The sequence below is a fragment of the Mastomys coucha genome, unplaced genomic scaffold (genome assembly GCF_008632895.1).
Source record: "Mastomys coucha isolate ucsf_1 unplaced genomic scaffold, UCSF_Mcou_1 pScaffold8, whole genome shotgun sequence".
In the NCBI taxonomy this organism is placed as follows: Eukaryota; Metazoa; Chordata; class Mammalia; order Rodentia; family Muridae; genus Mastomys; species Mastomys coucha.
In genome coordinates, this window is record NW_022196914.1 from 30,589,689 (window position 1) to 30,606,015 (window position 16,327).

Sequence of the window (16,327 nt, forward strand, 5' to 3'; positions counted from 1 at the left end):
TTCTCTCAGGCATCTTTGAAGATAAACATTGTTTACTGTTAAGTCCCTTCCTAACCACTGATTGTTATCTCGAGTCCACAATGGACACTTCTTCCCAAAGATAAACAGTTTTCTGAGAGAACTTGACACTGTTTATTATCACCAACTCGGAGCCTGGGCTTCTGAATGACAGACAACTGAAAGCATAAGCAGCCCTAACCAGGAGGCCGCAGCAACCACAGAGCAGACAGCGTAAGCCGCAAATAAGCTTATGGGCTTCAAGAAGAGTGGTGCCATGAATCTATCAAAATCCAGAAGGCAGGAAGTGGAGGTGCTTTATCTGATGTGAGCACTTGTTGCCCAATTACATCAGCGTAACCCTGTGTGTAATAACAAGCGCAGCATCCATTTTTAGAATCTGTGATGAGGAGAAGATCTGTCATTCTCTGAACACGTGGTTTGCCTTGTGATTATTTTGCACTGTTTTATTTTATGGATTCAATGCCATGAGATATATAAGATTACAATTCTAACTCTATTGTTTCTAAAATTTAAAATTAATATATGTACTTATATGAAATTTAAATGATTTCTGGAATTCCTTTAGTTTGGGGTATAAATTATCTAATTACTTTCAAGAGAGCATTTTTATTGCTAATATAGTTTTTCATACCTAGTCCATCTTCAAAACGGAGAAAAATGTTTTTCTTTATTCTAATATTCAAAAATCTGGACATGAGTTAATTAATTTTGGTGTGATGTTTGGCAAAACTCAAACATACACATGCACACACAGAGACACATACATAAATACACCGACACGCTCACACATGCACATACAAACACACATGTGAACTCACTGACACATACTTACAGATGACACATGTGCACAGATTAAAGGCACACACACACACACAAGTTGGAACCAGGTGGGCAGTGTATTCTCAAGGAGATGCATCCGCAGCCTGGAAAACTCAGCATGTAGTACACACAGTTGGATAAAAGGGTGGTGATTTTGTCTCTAAGGGGTCACTAGAAGGGCACAGTCTCAGCATCAGGGAGAAGGAAGCTGAGGTTGGTACTTCCTGTTCACATTGTCAGCATCGATCCTGGACCAGGTGAAGGCCTTGCCAGCCATATGGGTCTGAGGCATTGGGGTCCTTGACATGACCATGTCCATATCAACAACATACACTCTCTTAGGACTCCCTACAATGCATGCTTCTGATTTTGATGATCTCAATTCAATATGCAGAACTCACATGGTGGAAGAAGAGAACAGGCTCCTCTAAGTTATCCTCTGAGTTCCACATGCATGCCATGGTACACATATGCACACACACAAACACACATACAAGATAAATTTCAATTAAACCTCCTCCTGGATAAATCTTCATAGACACACCCCGAGGTGATTTCCGTTGTGATTCCAACTACAAGATTAGCCACCACACTCTTTTGTCTAGTCAACTCCTCTTAGTATTTTTCCTATGATATGATGTTTTCCTTAGTATTCTTATGGTATGATAGTTCTTCAGTATTTTCCTATGATATTTTTCCTTGGCTATGCAATGACGTCTTTGTTTTGTAAAATGAAACTTAGAAAAGGAAACAATGTAACAAAAGCATTGAGTGTGTGTTTTCTTAAATATTGTCAAAAAAGGAACAAAAGAAATGAGATCAAACTTATCAGCATTTTTATTGACATCGTTGACATCGTAATTGCGCAAAGAATTCCTTTCTATAAATGAAATTACTTGGCCTGGATATTTCCCCAAATATGCTGACAGTGCACCCAAGTGACTGCCAGCTGATGCTGTAATAGTGTTGCTGGAATACAGTCTGGCATCAGGACAGATGCACAGCACTGTGTTTTAAACCCAATGGGCTAGGCGTGGGCACAGGGGAAAATCCCCAGAACCAACACGTAGAGAGATGAAATATCAGCACGGGAGGGGGGCCTTGCCAAGGTCTTGTCTCTGCTCACCTTCTATGCAGTTATAGGCTGACCTGCTTAACTCCAAGCCTTGAAGGGATCAGAAGTGTACTCTCCCCATATCCAAACCTTGTCGACGAGCAAGGAGAACATTATTTCCATTGCAGTCCGAGAAACCTTGTGGAGGCAGCCTAATGTTTGTCTATCTACTCAGTTGCATTCTCAGCCCAGCTAGCCCTGCTCACTCTTTGAAGGGGCCAGATTTGCTCTCAGGAAATGCTGTGGTGTTTCTGAACCTAGTCAAGATGACAGCAATGCTAGCCACCACACTCTTTCGCCTACTCCACTTCTCAGTATCTTTCCTATGATAGTTATCAGAGGCAGCAGTGCTCACTGGAGACTGTAGTTCTTAGGTGCACCCGAGACTTTCAGGCTTCTTTGATAGACAGTGGAGAGACGAGCCATACAGATGACAGATGACAATCTGTTTCTATACTGTTTGTAGTACTTTCTTAATTGTCTATGGAGAAGTTGAATTGACTTATATCACAAGGGAGCTGTTAGTTTACAGAGAGCATAACATTTTCCTACTCTCCCCTCTGCATCAGCAAGAGGGAGTAGTTTTCAGCTGAGTTAGGAAACAACCAAGGGAAGTAGCCTTACTGTAGAGCAATGGCACAGTGGCGCCCTCTGCTGAGAGTTGGGCCTTTGTGCCCAGGCAAAGCACTTTTCTGTGACACATTCTCTTGGTCAACAAAAATCTATGGGGTGCTGGCCCGTGTAGGCAACTGCACAGCCCACACTGTGTGTGTTGCGGGGGGTGGGGGGGGGAGGGGCAGGGAGCTGAGAGCACAGATCACCTTCTGCTCTCTATCCATGGAGCCAACAGCTGCATGGCAGAAAGAGACGCAATCCCACTAAACTCAAATCCTAAAATAGGCTGGCAGCGTTGGTAATTGTGTTAGGGATTACCAAGATAGGTGGAATGTGAGTTTGGCACAATGGAGCTTTCAGTCTGAGAGGAAAGATATAATTAACCTGAAAAAGAAAAACCAGAAAAATATAAGGAAAGTGGAGCACGGACATTCATACAGAACGAAGTAGAGGACAGAAGAAGGCAATAATGGCTCAGAAAAGTAGAGCCAAAAGAGGGCAGGGTTCTTAGTGAATGGGCAAGCAAAGCCCTGACGTCTGCTTGATTGACAGGCTGCATCTGCCCTCCCATCAGTTTCTGGCATTCACATTAGCATGGAGTCTAAGACTGTCTCCAGGGTCCATGCTCTTGAAGGTCAAGAATGTCACCAGGGCATAGTCGCCTCCCCTGCTCTCTACCAGTCAGCTTCTGATTGGTCTGAAACAAACAAAACAAGAACACAAATCAATTTCAGTTTGTCTCTGAAGTTAGTGCAAAATCTCTGGGATGGAGCTGCCACCTTTGTTACATTTTCAAGCACGCACGAATCGGTGTGTCATAAAAGAAACAGGGTCCAGCGTCTTTTGGCAGCTAGTACACACTCAAGAAGCCTGGAAGATCACTTGATGGCAAATTCAAATGAAACTTGCCAAACAATTCTGGGCCATGAGCTCATCTGAAAGAAATCCAGACTGAGAAGTGATGATGGAAGAAAACAGCAGCAAGCCTGCTTGTGGAGCCTGAAGCTCAAGACTCTGAGTGGTCTTATGATAGCCACAGAAACTATCAGGGACTGCATCTCAGGACTAAACTGCAGTGTGCCTGCCTCCTTTTCCAAGGTTAGGAGACCAGTGCTGAGAGTAGATTTTCTCTAGACAGAGATCTGAATGAAATAATGAGCTGAGACCTGCAGACCACACCAACCCTTGAATAACGTGGGTACTTCACTGAAATAGATGGTTTTTTTCCTTCCGGACCAAGGCACAAGAGCAGTGAGTGTATGGTTTATAAACATTAATACATCTCAGTTTCTACAACTTCTTAAGACAGCAATTTATCTGCGTCTTACAAAGCAGGCCATTGCTATGGTCACACAGGAATTTTGGCTGACCATTGGTGATCAGATAACTACCAATAACTGCACAGCATCTTCAAAATGGACACCAAATGTGACCTATGCTTCCAGTTCCAATTCACAGAGAATAAATATCGGTGGGCATGGTACTCTCTCCAGAATACTGTGTGCCAGTGCCCAAGCACTGTCAAGTGATTCTGATCCCATTTTTTCCAACAAAACACTCACTGAACATCTCCTACACATATGGAAGCCTCCTCACTATGACCATGGCACATAAGGAGGACTTTATAGCTCCATCAGGAACACTTGGTATTTTGGAGAGGAGTCTCAGCATACCATATGACCATGTGGGAGCCCACAGAACAGTACTGATGTGTCTGTCTCCTTGAAAGGGATCAGGGAGGAGCCACAGTTTGAGAGGGATGATACAAAGCTCACTTTCACATACATCACACTTGATGAGCTTGTAAGTGATGTGGCTTGAGAATCAGTGAAAATGTGCATCTGAATCCTAAGCAGGCGGACTAGGAAAGAGAATCAGTGTGGTTGGCTGTAAGATAGGCACTGGAGCCTGTGAGTGAAGGTCTCAGAGCTGATGAGGCCAGAGGCAGCGGCTGGGCAGCTGAGTGGCTGAGTATTTCCTAGTGCCAGGATCCTAAGCTAAAGCCAGAACACAATTCATCAAAAGCCTCATATTTCCAAAGGTTAGGTGTATATGTGAGTGCCCTTGTGTGTGCATACAGGTACAACAGGGACGTAGATTCGAAATCAGTCCAGTGATATGTGAGCATGCCCATCCACAGGGATGTGTGAACTAACTGCTGTGATTTTGTGAAATGAAAATAAACTTCTTAACTGCATAAAATAAAATAAAGTAAATATTCCATTTAAAGAGTCTCAGACTTAAAATAGGACATAAAGGAAGAATCAAATCAATATTTTAAAATACTAAGGGAAAACCTAATACTCAGTATTTTAAAAATAATATTTTCTACCAAATAAGCTTCAAAACAAAAAATTAATAAAACAGGCAATAAGAAAATGTTCAAATACATGTAGAAAACATGACAGTCTTGTAAAATAACCATGTCCTTTGTTAGAGACAAGTTTTTAATAATCCCTATATTAATAATCCCAGCCACTCAATCTTACCAGATTTCAAAATTAAATATTTGAAATACAGACTAGATATATGTTTTATATATACCTGCTCGCCACCTGAAGGCCTGTGTTTAAAGTATTTCCTTCGTCAGTCTTGTGTCTGAGAAAAAATTTACAGAGTCCTGTCAAAACACCAAGTCTCTATGAGGAATGGGGAGTCTTCAGTTAGGGAAAAGTAGTACAAATCACAGGAGGGCAGAGTCTGGGATAATGCTGGTCAGTTCACCTGCTGTTATAGCAGGAAATGCAGATATTTCCTGTGGAGAGGCCTAGCCTTAGAAACCTGAAATGCATTAAAACACCCAGGCCAATCGGAAGCCTGGATTTCCAGCTGTCCTGACACTGATGGGAACAGTATCTGAATGGTTGTCACAGAACCTGCCCAGGGCCCTCTGTAACCACCTCAGGCTACTTCATCACACTGTGGATGCCATGGGATCAGCAGTCTGCTTCATAGGAAGGTGGGCTATGTATATTGTGTCTGTGTGTGCATGTAGCAATATAATGCCTGCATATATGCTAAGTGGACTATGAATTTGTATATATATGTGTGTATGTGTGTATATTTTTGTATATATTGGTGTGCTTATTAGTTTACATGTCTGTGAGTCTTAGAATGGGTGTGATTTCAAGGTTAGACATACACATATTATTACATATATAATATTATATTTATTACACACATACATGTGTGTATATACATAAATGTGCATATATGTACATACATGTTAGTGTAGTGGGATTTATGAACATGTGAGAGGGTCTTTGTATATGTGTATACATTTATATGTGCATGAGTGAGCTATGGGTGTGTGTGCACAGGTGTGAGCTACTGGTCTACCTTAATCTCAGGACTTGCTTGAGAATCCATGTCTGTATCATCTAATTACCTTCAAATCCTGTGGGTATTTTTTTCAATGAAGGTTTGGATGAAGTTGAATGAGGAGATGTTAATAATTCATAGTGCATTCCAAAAAGGGTGCTTTATAAATTCTTCTGACACCCCCTCTCCTGCAGTAGCACCTAAACAGAAGACAATCTCTATACCAGGTATTAATATGAGGCTGGGCTGAATCTAGAAATCACTTGCTGATCTACTGGACTGGATTGGAAGCATAAGACATAAGTCCACAGAGCATTGCTACATGGTGTTTTCTGGGACAAGGTTCAGCAAGCTTCTTCAAGCCCTTTCCAGGATAAAAAATAAGTTCAGTGGCGTAACCCTGAAGGCTCTGGCTTTACAGGTCAGGCTCCTGCACCCCCAGGATTCACTTCCTTGATAGAGGGCACTGCCAATGCTGTTCTCCATTGACAGAGCAGATGTGGAGAAGGTGCTGACCCAAAAGGACCGCTCTGTTTTCATCCTGGTAACGAAGGAGCTGGGCTCCCAGTCTCTGGATTTGATGCCTCTCTTTTGATCTGTTCTCTCATATGTAAGATAACCTCAGTCCCCCAGGAAGCAAAATAACTCCAGAGAAGTAATATAGGTCAGAAGGGTCTGGCCTTTGTTTCTGCTTCATCTTTTATTGCTTCTGCTCAGGGCAGAATCATTACTCCCCTCTGAACCTTCTGGGCCTCACATTCCCTTGGCCCATTAGCATGGGTATTATAGGAGTAACCTGAGGTTCACATGGCCAAATAAACCCCTGCTATCAGAGGAACTGACCATGCCCCGCCTGCCACTGAAGGCATCATCCTTCTCACAGGTCAAGTTGAGAAAAATTGGAGATCAAAACCACAGAATCTCCTAGGAATCTGCATCAGGGGTGCTCTTGAGAGAATGCAAGCACTTCCACACACCTCTATTCCCTCAGCCCACCCGCATATCTCTAAAATTACCTTCAGCAATTTTAGTGATTTATTGGTAAGTAAGGTTAATGGTAGGCCATTTTCAGTGGCCACGGGGTATTATAAAACTCATTCCCTGTGAATTCAGGCTGACCACAGGAGGTAGCACAGATTCGTGATGATTTGTTCAAAGGCATATTTTAAGGGACTTGAAACCTCAGCTCAGGTGTGCTATGCCTAATTCAAGACTTGGAGTGTTTGCATGCTTATCTGTAACAGCAGCTCACAAAGTTACTTCAAGTCAGACCTCTTTCAGTTTCACACAATATGGCAAGTTTGTTCCTCTGGGCAAGAAGCAGGGTCATTCCCAAAGTCTCTTCTGCATAGAGAGAAGAAGCTGTGCTTATTTATCCCCGTCTTACTGCTGGGAGAAACGGGCTTGTGAGAGATGGGGGCTGTGGGTTGCTTCACTGTCTTCTTAGCTGAGACACTTAACTGAGCTTTGTGGATCAAGTGATGTCCGGTAAAACTGACTGGACAAATCTGGCAAATCACACGGCCATCTTTTATTTGAAAAGGTCAGATGGTAGCACTGAGGGGGAATTCTGGCTGAGAAAGGGCAAACGTCAGTAGCAGTTCACTGTGGCTGAAGCCACACTTCAACCCCACAGACAGGGTGTCATTTCCAGGTACCAATTCTAAAATGTCTGAGCCAAAGGGTAAAGCAAGTCACTTCAGTCAAAAGTGCGCGGCATTTATTATTCTCTTCACTATTCCTTTTTATCAACTGAAGGACAGTGCCCTAATGAGTTTTCCTGTTGCTGTGATAAAAACACCTTAAGATAAAGGGTTTCTTCTGTCTCACATTTCAAGATTACTGTCCATCATGGAGGGGAAGTCACAGCAGCACCAGGCAGCTGATCACGTGGTACACAAGGTGTGTGTGTGTGTGGGGGGGGGGTGAACAGGAAGCAGAAAGTAATGAGGCTTTTGCTTAGCTTCAGGTCACTTTTTATACAATCCAGGGAGTGGTGCCAACTGCAGTGAGTGGATCTTCCACATAATTAGCCCAATCAAGGTAGTCTCTCATAGACATGTCAAGAAACATTTCCTAGATCCGGTCCAGTAGACAGTTGAGATTAACCTTAGATACACAGAAAGAAGATCAATTGGGGGATGGTGTAGAAGGAAGAAAATAAAGAAGGAAGGGAGAGAGGGGGAAAAAGGAAGAAAGAAACAAAGAAACAAAGAAAGAAATAGAACATACAAAGAAAGATGAAAAAGCACAGAAGATCAAGATGAGAGAGACCCAGTGGGAAGAGAGTAACATGACAGCCTTTGGTCCTGTCCCCCAGCATGAGCCAGTGGCCCAAGTGCCATCTTCCATGAATGCATCCACTGGATGCAGCAAGGTGTGGGGAATGCCTGTCTACCTTTATTAATTTAACTAGTGAACTCATGTACAAGCATTCTTTATCAACCTGCTGGATGCCATGGATTGAAAGTTTACATCCTTCCCCTTTAACAATGACAGAAGGAAGCCCACGGAGTTCCTTTTCTCCTCAATTTATGGTGACATGGTGAGAAGCTGCCATCTGTCAAATGGAAAGTGAGCCCTCTAGGCTGCATCCATATCAAGCCCTCTTACTCCAGGACTAAGAAATACTATCTTGTGTATAATCCGCTCAATCTCTAGAAGCTACTACAGCAGTCCAAGTACAAGAAGTCATCAGAAAAGTATTCAAAGATAGAGTCCTGCAGGCCTCACCTGACTATGAGCTCACCTTCCTGGGAGACGGGGTGAGAGGAGCCCTACTTAAAAAGGTGAAGTAATTTTTAAGATCAAGTTTTCAAGAGTTAATATAATGTCAACTTGCTACAACTTGGAATCACCTCAGCAGGGAGCCTCAACTGAGGAATAGTCTCCATTGCCTCAATTGATGGGGGAAGACATACTCCGAATGTGCGTGGAGTCTTCTGGTAGCATCCCAGATACAAAAAGGATATGACGGAAGATGACTTGCATTTTGCTTGCTTGGCCTCCCCTCCCACTGCTAAGTTAATTTATCCTGTTCCTGCTACTGTGATCCCTTTGCTGGTATCAGAACTAGTGTTTCCAGCCTTCTGACATTGACTAAGGATAAGTGTGTCTCCAAGAAGCTGTCGGGTCTTCAGTACCAGATTAGGACTTCTAAGGAACCCAGCCTCATGAACTGAGCAACTGCTGGGTTCTCAGCTCCCAGATGTGAGATAGTCATTGCTGCTATTTGATGTAAGTGGATTTAATAAGTTATAGATATTCTGATAATATCATATATATTCATTCTATCTATTCTGTTTTTCTAAAGAACCCCAATACAGTGAATTTCTTTGTGGATATCAGAATACGCTTCATACTGTTGCTCCTGGAACTGTTATACATAAAGTATATCTATAAATTAGACAAGATTTTATAAAGGAGTAAAAAGGACAGGAAAAATATGCATTGCACAAGTGCATTGTGTGCGTGCATGCACACACACACAGGCACATGCATGCTTTAAAATTACTTAACTAGTATGACTTGAAACCAGTAGGGATTGTGTCACTCACCAATACCTGTCTGCACGCTGGAGAAGCTGAGAACGCAGGCTGGAAGAAGCTGAGGAGGAGGGTGACTCCATAGAAAGACTGGCAGTCTCAACTAATCCTGGCCCCCAAGATCCCTCAGACACTGAGCCATCAACCAGGCAGCATATCCGAGCAGATCTGATCCCCCCCCCCCAACATATATACAGCAGAGGACTACCTGGTCTGGCCTCATTGAGAAAAGACGAGCCCAACCCTTGAGAGACTTGAGGCCCCAGGGAATGGGGAGGCCTGGTGGAGTGTGTGGTGGCATATGGGGTTTGGGAAGCATCCTCTTGGAAATGGAGAGAGGAGGAATGGGATAAGGAACTGTCAGAGGGTCAAACAGGAGGGGAATAATGGCTGAACTGTAAAAAAAAAATAAAATAAGGTAAAAAATAAAATCTAATTTCTAAAGAAAAAAAATGCTGCCATGAAGATCTCCAGTTTGTCTTCTGCCTCTGTTGTGTCCTTTCAGCTGACAGTTCCCTGACTTCACCAAGAGGGACATCCGTGCGTCCCAGCTTTTCTTCCATGCTTTGTCATTAGGATTCTCTGTCACAAAACACAGCCACAGAAACCTAAAATGTGTCTGCACAGCACTATAAAACTGGTGATTTATTTACGTTCTTTCCCCTAAGCCACCGAACCAAAGCTACCAAATTTATTGTCACCAGCAATACCTAAGACAGAGCGAGAGGCTCGAGTCGCTTGTCTGATCCTCCTGAGGAAAATGTGAGAATCTATCGAGGTTTGGTTTCTAAAGCACTTAAAGGAGTTGCACCTTTAATTTTTGCCACACTGCAGTTCAAAGTGATTGAAAGCCCTGATCTCTTCCTCTTCCCCTCTGCAGGCATCACTGCTGCCTGGATTCACAACTCTGCCAGAGAACACAGGGCCATTCGCATTAATACATTCTTGCCTAGTTTCCAGAGTCCCAGACACAGGCCTATTTGGCAGCCACCGAAAGGTTTCCAAATATCTACTCCACTGAGTGTTTGACTTGCCCTTTCCTCAGTCTGTCTCATCTTCGGCAGTACCAGAAGATGACTTGTCTACACTGGTAGGCCAATATGTAGATGCTGCTTAGACCCACTCCAAAGCTCCTGTTAATGTTGTCATCTGTGGGAAACAACCCAGGACTCCACTGAAGAAGCAGTCCTATTTTGATACAGGGGACCCTGCTATCTTCTTTGCTTCTGGGATAGGAGCAGAGATCCTATTCTTAAAGTGCTCAGCCTCAGGCCTGAGTGATGAGGCTACTACTCCCACAGGATTCCAAAATACAACTTAAATCACCCAAGTTCAAAACCCAGAAGCAAAGGGTAGGTCACTGCTGTGGCTCAGCAGGTAAAGACAATTAATTGTGTCTGAGCCTGAGAATGCTAGTCAAATCTTGAAAACCCAGCGGTAGAAGAAGGATAACTCCTGAAAGGTGTCCTTTGACCTCCACACACATGCCATAGCCCATGACTCCCATATACATGTGCACACACACACACACACACACACACACACATACAGAGAGAGAGAGAGAGAGAGAGAGAGAGAGAGAGAGAGAGAATACAAAACTGTGAACATCATTCCTCTCCCTGTGTAACTAAAGAACAGTACATTCTAATCTCTCTCTTTCCTTCACTATAAAAAATATGAATCCAAGAGACCCGTGTTGCCCTGGTTTCCATCAAGTGCTCAATGCTAAGAAGTCTCACTTGCACCAACCACAAACAGACCTCGGGCACCATAGAAGCGCAAGCATCCACTTCACCTGGGAAATGCTCTGGCCACGTGGAAACCTGAAATCCAACTGCCCACTGAAAAAGCCGTATCTAAGATGTTAAGAAATATTACTTCAAGCAGCTCAAGGACCATTACTTATCTCACATTCAGGCACTGTAAAGGTATTGAATTTACAGGGAGGAATACATGTTTATTTCTAGAACCACAAACACTCATTTTAGACACCTTTCTCATCACATAAAGAAAAGGAAGTGTTTCTGCCCCAGAGAGATTATACAGATGGTGAATGTGATTGCTTTTCCTTTGAGATCTACACTTAACCCAAACAGAGTCTCCTTGGAGTTAGATAGACACATAATGGAGCAGCCTTGAGTGAACAATGATACCACCACTAAGAAACCATGCTGGTAATGTTCATCCACTGACTTGGGGGGATTGGTACAGGAGTCAGGTTAGCACAGAGTGTGAGATGGGGCAAACAGCTCTTGGATCTCTGTGGCTCTGCAGACTCTGTGCAGGTTTCATACTTGCATAAAATCCAATGCAGCCTGGAAGCCAGCCAGCCTGGCCCACCTCCAAGCCATCAGACAGTGTCTGGTGTGCCAATGGGATTGGCATGTTCTACAGAGGGGAAAATTGAGAATGGCCATTACTGTGAAGGGGCTAGGCTACAGAAGAGGTGAGGGCTGCTGCAGAGCTTCCTACACACTCCTGCCATTTGCAAACAGATCAGCCTCACCAGGCTTAGTATACTAGACACTCTACCCATTAGATGCCACAGCACCATGTTTTTCAAGACAATGTAAGGTGTCTCCAGCTACCACCACCACAGGCGCCTATGGGTATAGCTTCCTCTTTTGTGAGGTACCCTGAGCAGACAGAGCACCATGTACTTAGGATGCTCTATATGTTATCCTTTGTCTCTGCAGCAGGATGCCAATGGATGATACTGGGTAATGTAATGATGTCACCTGAACTACATCTCAACAGTACCGTTCTAGGCAGGAAAGAATCTCATGGTACCCTGAGGAGGTAGCTTTTAGTCTCCAGTCATTAGATGCCCCAACTTAACTCAAAACAGAGGTGGCACAGGTGGATAAAATTGCTGGTCACATTTCCATCATCTGGTAGTGGTGGGAGCTACAGAGATTGTGGCTGGATTGAGTACTGCATGTGAGTGGTAAGAAATCAATAATCCTGTATGTCATCTGCCCCAGGTACCTATTTTTGGAATTGGACCAAGGGGACTTCATGGGAAATGTTAAAATGATAAATTCTTGAGCCTCACACATAGCATCTCTGATTTATTAGGCCTGGCGAGTGGCCCAGGAACTTATTTTCAGCATATTTCTTCAAGTATTCTGCAAGGGATGAAGACTTTCAGGTCTCCCAACAGTGCTATGAGGACTCGTGTAGGATAAACCTTTGTGTGCTGAGTTTATATGGTAATAGTCTACAAGTAGTGACTGTGATTGTCTGAGATGAAGACCTGGGAGTGCTTTGGGCTCAGTGTTCTAGATGCCTTTCTTACAAGTTAGTAAGGGACAACAGCTATTTCATAATTAGAGAAAATGCACAGTAAGATGGCTAACTCCTACAAAGACACAGAAGGACCAAGATGAAACAAAAGAACCTGACATTCTTCCAAGTATAGGCTCAGTGTAGGCGGCATAGGAAGGGTATTGGGGCAGGGAGGACATTGAGGTGATTTGGTTATGAGGCTGTTCTCTGAGAGTTATAGGCTGAGAACATTTTATTTTATTATTTGACTTTTACGTTTGAGATGTAAAGTTCCATTGTAATGAACCACTGAGATCCTGGTAGTATTTGATTCAAATAACCTTGGAACCAGAATAACCAACTCATTCAAAAGTCAAAATAACTTCTTATATTTTTTCCCTCCAGTCCTTAAAGATTATCTTGTGCCATGGTTTAATGCCTAGAGCAGGCATCAATATGCATAACCTCTTTACATCTGTTTTATTTTTCTTCTAATTATGTTTTAGCTACGGTTTTTCTTCTGTATCTGAAATTACAGCTGTAAAATCCTCAGAGATATTAAGTCTAAATGACCTTGATTTAAGACATTCTCACCTTCAGTTATACTTCAACTGCATGAGATCTTTTGAAAAAAAAGATTTATCTTATCTTAAACTATGTGTCTGTGTGCTGCTATTGTCACTAGGATATTCTCCAACAAGACAGCAATGGTTGTGGGTCAGTAAAGGGCGCAGGGATGAACCACTCCAGAGACAGTTTCAGAGAACAATGTCAGCTTTATTGTATGTGAATGACCACTTATATAGTAGAAGCCAATCTACTGTGATTGGTTAGCACATTTCCTAGGATTGAATAGTGAGACTCTCTATGGGAAGATGCACATTAAAAGATTCATGGAGAGAGCACACTCAACCACAGGATATCTACAAGTTCTTCTCATGCTGCCTCAGAATTCAGTGTTCTGACTCCAGGAGCATGGTGTGTCAGAAGTACAGTATGCCAAGCAGGCTGGCTGCCAGGTGGTCCCTGCATTTGCTCCTACAGTGTGCATAAGCACGAGTGCAGCTGTGTGAGAAGTCCATAAAAGGGTGTTGGATATCCTTAATATATGTATTGAGAACTGAACTCAGGTCTTCTGAAAGAACAGTAGACCTTCTTAACTAATGAACCAATTCTCCAACTACTCAGGTTTATATGATCTTTTGTTTTTATAGATTCTAGATTATCTTGCTTTCAGGTATAGAAGTTACTCATGTTGTAGTATTTAGTGATACAGCCTATCCCAGTAAGTATAAGTAAAATAATAGAGGAATAAATAACAAAATTTCCTGTGTTGAAAACAATATATAATGTGTGGTTTGGGTTGTGTCACTTCATGTCTATTAAGTCAAAAATTGGAATCGTTTAATTCAGATTTTTAATTGATTCATTAACATTTTATTTTTTATTTCAAATTTTAAACACGTGGTCTAAGATCCTTAACTTATATAGGCTTACTCCTGAGATAAGGTGTTTTTCAGTTAGCTCAAACTCTCCTAAGAGAGTTTTGTACACGTACGGAAAGAACAGAAAGGAGCCTCAGATGCTCCGGTTCCTTGACCTGGTATCTCTCAGAAATACACCATTTCTCAGATTGGAGTGACTCCCAATTTCTCTATTGCCACCTGTGGTGGGCAGAACAAGAATGTCTCCCACAGGTTCATATGTTGGAATGTGTGGTTCCAAGTAGTGGAACTATTTGAAGAGGATTAAGAGATGTGGCCTTGTTGGAGGATATGTCATTGTGGGAGGTTTTAAGGTTTCAGAAGCCCTTGCCAAGCCCATTCTCTCTCTTTCTGCTGCCTGTGGGTCAAGATGCAAAGCTCTCAGCTGCTGCTCCAGTGCCATGCCTACCTGCTTCCCTTTGTGATGATCCTGGGCTAAGCCTCTAAAACTGGAAGTAAGCCCTAATTGAATGTTTTATTTTATAAGAGTTGTCTTGGTCACTGTATCTCTTCACAGTAATATAACAATGATGAAAACATCACCTTCACAGAGGAGAAAATTTACCACCCTCAAAGCGATGCACAAAGAAAAGGAGCTGCAAACTGTGAGGTGTACAGTGCTGTCAACACCTCTCTCTCCTAACATAAGTCTAAACAAGAAACCTAAGATGCTGAGCACAGCATGAGAGCAAGTCTCTCTCTAGTCATCAGACGAAATTCAGGGAAGTAAAACACAAACAATAAACTTTCCTGTTCAATGTCACCAAAAATAACTCCATCTCAAATGTTGATGTTCCTGTAAGGATCCCAAGCAGAATCTCCTTGGGCTATGTGCAAGATTAAGAAACCTTCTGGTGGCTCTTGGGGTCCTCTAGACTGACAAGAAAGGTGATTTGAGGAAAGTCACCATCAAAGACAAGGTTAATTTGTGTTGGAAAAGTTAACATAGTAGCTTTGATGGGCAGTTATTGGTATTAAAAGGGTCAAAGGTGAAACAAACAGGTTCACTGGGAGTTTGAATTAACCCTACCCATCTGTCTGTTGAGATCTGTGGCCATCAGAACTCCAGATGTGAGAGCACAGGATACATTCAGGAAGAGAAAGAACTCTTTGTCTCTGCAGAGTCTAGGGACTTAGCATAACTCTCCCCTCTAGCATTGTGTGATCTCTATTACCTTGTGACACTTACATGGGAGAGTCAACATTCTATCACAAAGACCTAGAGTGAGAGATGTGCAAACCATACATCTCAATGAGGAAAAATACTGAGTGGTGACCACATCTTCCAGATGATATTGCATACAGTTGTTGCTTCTACCAGTTACATATTCCAAATACAGAATTTTCACTCCAGGGTTCTGGAGTAAATTAGTATTTCTGTTCGTTCTGCTGTGAAGTCTTAGGAAATAAAATCCTGGGAGACTTTCAGATGTCCCCAGGAAAAGGAGAACTGAATCCTGTATTCTGCCTCTGTGATGGTACAATGGCTTTCTGGTTCTTCTGATCATACGAGCCTGATCCCACTATAGATACTTCAGTCATTGGTCACTGTGATGTATAGTTTTATGTCAACTTGACACAAGCTAAACTCAATGAAGGGAGAGCCACGATTAAGAAAAAGCCTCTATATGATTGGGCTGTGGGCAAGCTTGTTGAACATTTTCTTAATTTTTTTAAGTGGAAAGGCCTACCTATTGTGGGTGGGGTCATCCCTGGGATGGTGGTCCTGGGTTCTGTAAGAAAACATGTTGAGCAAGTCATGGGGACCAAGCCAGTAAGCAGCACCCCTCCATGATCTCTACATCAGATCCTATCACCAGATTCCTTCCATGTTTGAGTTTCTGCCTCGATTTCCTTCAATGATGAACAGTGATGTGAAAGTATAAGTTAAATACATAAACCCTTTCTACCTCGAATTGTTTTGGTCATGGTGTTTCATCATAGTAATAGTAACCCTAACCAAGACAGTCACCCCACAAGGTGGGGAACTACGTTGGATTCCTGTCAGTGACAAAATACTTCCCAGCTAAATTCTCCAGTGTTACTAAGATGCTGTTTGAGCCCTATCTGAGTTGGTGATATCAAATGATTAAAATGTGTAGAAAAAGTCCAGTTCTGTTCTTTTTATGTTTCACCTTTAT